General features: G+C 52.3%; 1 protein-coding gene across 1 annotated transcript in view; it reads left to right on the top strand.

Moving 5' to 3' along the window:
• Fblim1 (filamin binding LIM protein 1) overlaps positions 1–4,907 on the top strand; it is a 21,312-nt gene that overhangs the window by 5,506 nt on the left and 10,899 nt on the right. The gene's annotated exons all lie outside the window — the stretch shown is intronic.

Below are 4,907 nucleotides of genomic sequence, written 5' to 3'. Positions count from 1 at the left end.
GGGCTTCACAGCTGCCAAACAGAAGGTGCTATGGTTTTCTTTTTATGTATTTAGTATAAGGTCTACAAGGTCTTACTACATAGATTGGACTCATAGTGATTCTCCTGTTTTCAGTCTCCCAAGCACTGAGATTACAGGCATGCGCCACCACGCCCAATCTCAATCACCATCTCAGCGTGCCCTGGGGACGGGGCCTGCACAGCACACCAGGGATGGAGCCTAAGCAGGCGCTTTAGTCTGCAGAGCTGTCTGGCCAGCCCTGGTGCTACACTTTTAGTCTTAGTTGCTGTTATTACTCTGGGGGATGAAAAGATAGACACAGTAGCCAGGTGGTGACCCACACCTATCATCCCAGCATTCTGGAGGCTGAGGCAGGAGGACTGTCACTAGTTTGAGGCCAATCTGGGCTACATAGTGAGCCCAGTATGATTTTTTTTTTTTGTATCTTAAGGAAGGGTCTACAGGGTGGTCTCACTACTAGATTGGACTCTAGTGATTCGCCTATTTACAGCCTCCCAAAAGCTGGGATTACAGGCATGTGCCACCATACCCAGTCTCAATTGCCATCTCAGCAGGCCCTGGGGGTGGGACCAGCAAGGCAGACCTGGGAATTGAACCCCTGGCCTCTGCACCTGCTTGCAGGTGCTTTAATCTGCTGAGCTATTTGGCTGGCCCTGGGCGAGCCCAATATGAAAAAATGAAAAGAAAAAAAAGACAGACAAGGTTTTCAGCCTCCTAGTGGGACAATCAGAGGTCAAAAAATATAAAATACCAGGTAGATGCATAAGCCAGGATAAAGCACACACGCTGAGGTGAAGATGGTGTCTCTGAGGAGGTGACACTCGGCTGAGACCTGTGTGGCAGGGGTGTGCTGGTGGGGGGTGTGGGCTTTGGAGCAGCAGGAACAGCACGTACAGGGGCCTGGGGGCTGCTGGGAGTGGCTCTGCTCCTGGCCCAAGCTGGTGAGTTGCTTCTCTCAGTTTCTACCTCAGCCTCCTCTTCTCGGAAATGGAAACTAGGTTGTGTATGTGACCGAGTGGTCACAAAAGGATACTCCCTAAATGTCTCTTCCTGCACCTGGCTGTGATCCGAGCTGACCTTGTGGTGGTGGTAACAGCAGCCTCCGTCCTCTTTTCCTGTGACCCCCGGGGCCCGCTATCAGGATGGGCGGGATCCAGGAAACACCAACAGGCCAGAGCCAATCACAGGATGCCAGTTGGGCAGGAGAAGGTGCCATGCGCATGCCTAGGGTGGGGGGTCGTGGACACTCATGTGACATCCTCCGTTGTGATGGAAACTCTTTCCTTACCCCCAGCGTGGGACACACAGGCTCCTCCCTGCTGCTTTCTCCTAGAAAGGACCCAGGACCATGGTGACCAGAAGTCACTGGTGCTTTGCGCCTATCAGTGAGGGGGCCTCAGCAGAGCCCAGGAATCTCGGTCCCACCTTGCTGGGGCGGTGTAGGTTCTAGGTGGGTGTCCTGGTCACAGCACTCAGAGGCTGCCTCCTGCTGCTTAAGGCCATCTGTCACCTCAGCCAGTGAGGGCCTGCGGGCATCCGCAGCATTTCTGTAGCATTGGAGAGGCAGTGCTCACCCCACCTCACCCCACTAGACATCTATGGGGCACCACCTCCTCCTCAGTCCTAAGTCTCTTTTTTTTTTTAAAGGGTGTTTTCCCCCTTCCCTTTTTTTTTTTTTAAATATTTATTTATTTTATTTATTTATGTGTGTGTGTGTGGCCAGCTCAGCCCACCAGGGGGCAGGGCTGGCTGGCATGTGGTGCTGGGAGATTGAACCGCGGTCCCTGTGCTTTGCTAAGCTTGTTCTAAGTAGGTGCTTTAGACCACTGAGCCATCTCACCAGCCCCAATCTTTCTTTTTCTTGAGACAGTGTCTCACTACATAGCCTAAGCCGGCCTAGAATTTTTGCAGTCCTCCTGCCTCAGCCTCCCAAGCACTGAGATTACTCACCTGACTCTCAGTTTCTTCTCTCTCTCTCTCTCTCTCTCTCTCTCTCTCTCTCTCTCTCTCTCTCTCTCTCTCTCCCTCTTTTTTTCTTTTCTTTTTTGGGGGGGTCTTTTTAAGATAGAGTCTTGCCTTACAGTTCAGGCTGGCCTTGAGCTTTGTAGCCCAGGCTGGTCTCGAACTTGCAACAATCCTCCTGCCTCAGCCTCCCGAATGCTGGCATTACAGGCTTGCACCACGACGCCCAGCTTCTCTCAGCTTCCTTTACTGCAGTCCCTCTTCCTTTGGGGACCCTGAGCAGTTTCACCTGTTCAGTCAGGGGCGTGGGGCGCTCTTCATCCTGCATTCCTGCCCACCATGCATGGACAAGCGCCCGGAAGCACCAGGCGGGCATGGGAGCGGCCATGGCCTTTGCTGCTCCCCGAGCGGAGCTTGACTCACAGGCCGACTGAGCCGTTCCCACACTGCAACCGCCTGCTGCCATGGTGGGGTGCGTCACCGGGCTTGTTCCAACACGGCCGCAGCCCTGGGACTTCTGACCCAGCCGGGAATTCGCCTGTCTTACACTTCTTCCAGGTAATGCTGCTGCTGCCCGGTCTGGAGACCACACACGAGAAGCTGTCGGGGGGGGGGGGTTAGGGATTGAACCCTGAGGCAGGCCACACCGCTGAGCTACACCCCCAGCCTTTTTTCTATTCATTTTGAGACTGGGCCTCACTAAGTTGCGCAAGCTGACCTCAGATTTGTGATCCTCCTGCCTCAGCCTCCCAGGCAGCTGGAATTATAGGTACACACCATGCCAGACTTTAAAAAACAAACAAACAAAACCTAGGGACCTAAAGGTTGGCTTGGTGCTAGAGTGCTCAGTACTTGGCCCTGGGTTTGATCCCCAGTGTCCCATCATGTAATTCAAGCCTGCCTTGAGCTCACTGTGTAGCCCAGGCTGTTCTTGAGCTCACAGTGATCCTCCTGCCTCAGCTTCCTCAGTGCTGAGATTACAGACGTGTGCCACTGTGCCTGGTTACAAAGAAATAATAATGATAATAATTGATAGCAATTGTACATATTTATGGACACAATGTGATATCTTAAAATGTGTAGACAGTGTGGAGTGACCAGGTCAGGGCAGTGAGCTTATCCTTTACCTCCATCCTTTATGGCTTCTCTGGTTTTGTCTCTGCTGTGGTGGTAACAAATGACTCATTCCTGCCATCCGTCTGTCCACGGGAATCCTGGAGTGCAGTAGACAATGTGTCCCTCCCATCCAGCAGCACCCAGAACCTGGTGTCCATTGATGGGTGGATGGTTAGGAAGACAACTCCGGTTCTAGTGCAGATAGAGCAGGGAGTGACACAGCGTGGCCCTCAGGCCAGCGGATGTTCTCACCAATGCAGATTCTCAGGAGCCATCTGAGTCAGAACTCGTGGGGCGGGGTCCTGTGGCTGCTTCAGCGGTGAGGTCTGAGATTGCGTCAGGGCCCGTCTGCACGGCCTGAGCAGCGCACACCCTGAACCTGGCCATGGGGGGAGGATTTCACAGCCCTGTCCCAGGGGGAGGATTTCACAGCCCTGTCACAGCCCTATCCCCGCTTCCCTCCTGACTCACAAGTCACCTGCTTCTGGGGAGCCAGGCGCCTTGTTGGTTGCAGTCACATGGGGGCAGCGCCCAGAGAGGAAGGAGAGAGGCTGCCCTCTCCTGCCTCGGCCTCCTGAGTGCCCACCACATCCTGCTTCTTCCTTTTTTCCTCTTCTTCTTTTTCTTCTTCCATTTCCTCTTTCCTCCTGCATTCTGTTTTATTTTTCTCCAGCCATGGAAATCAGACCCAGGGCCTCAAGCATGCTAACCTTATCCCTGTGTTTTGTGCATTCATATGTTTTTAATTTTTTGGTATAGCATCTTGCTACGCAGTTCACACTCACAATGATCCTCTGTCTCAGCCTCCCCAGCACTGGGATTACAGGCATGTGCCACCACACCCAGTTTGGGGGTGGCATGGTGCACCAGGGTTCCTGGGCTGGCATGCCATGTGGTACCAGGGATCGAACCCAGGTCCTTGCACGTCCCAGGCAGTGCTTAGACCACCGAGCTATCTCCCCAGCCCCCTGTGGGTGTTTTGAGGGGTACGCCAGTATTCACAGCATGTCAGCCCCATATTCAGGGTGTGTTTTCTAAGTAGATATTTCTTTTTTTGAGGGGTACTGGAAATTGAACTCAGGGCCTCCTGTTTGCCAGGCAGGTACTACCGAGCAATATCCCAAACCCGAGGGCCGGGGAGATGGCTCAGTAGAATAAGCACTTGCCTGGCAAGCGCAAGGGCCTGAGTTCAATCTCCGGTTCCGGGAAAAAAAAAAAAAAAAAAAAATCCCAAACCCATGTGTTTTCTCTCTCTGTCTTTTGGAGACAGGGTCTCACTTTGCAGTGATCCACCTCCTCAGCCTCCTGAGTGCTGGGATTACAGGCATGCGCCACCACCCTGGATATCAACATGTTTTTTTAAAAAATTATTTATTTATTTAGGTGTGTGTGTGTGTGTGTGTGTGTGTGTGTGGCCAGCTCAGCCCACCAGCGGGCGGGCGGGGCTGGCTGGCATGTGGTGCTGGGGGACCGAACAGTGGTCCCTGTGCTTTGCTAAGTTTGCTCCAAGTAGGCGCTTTAGACCACTGAGCCATCTCACCAGCCCCCACGTTTTCTTTTATAACCACAATGCTAACAAAATTTCCAAGTTTAATCCCAGTACTGAAAAAAAAAGACAAAATTAGCTAGATAATTTCTGATTAGGTAGAACCTTGTCTGTAAGTGAATTTCCTTGATTGTCATAAAAATGCCTTGCACTGCAGTGGAACCAGTGGTTTCTAGTGTTTTTGTTTATTTGTTTGTTTTTGACAGAACTGGGGATTGAACTCAGGCCCTTGCACTTGCCAGGCAAGCACTTATTCTACTGA

This window comes from Octodon degus, unplaced genomic scaffold (assembly GCF_000260255.1).
Source record: "Octodon degus isolate 3935 unplaced genomic scaffold, OctDeg1.0 scaffold00092, whole genome shotgun sequence".
NCBI lineage: Eukaryota > Metazoa > Chordata > Mammalia > Rodentia > Octodontidae > Octodon > Octodon degus.
Note: the sequence above shows the minus strand (reverse complement) of the source record. Positions and strands in the feature narration are given on the sequence as shown.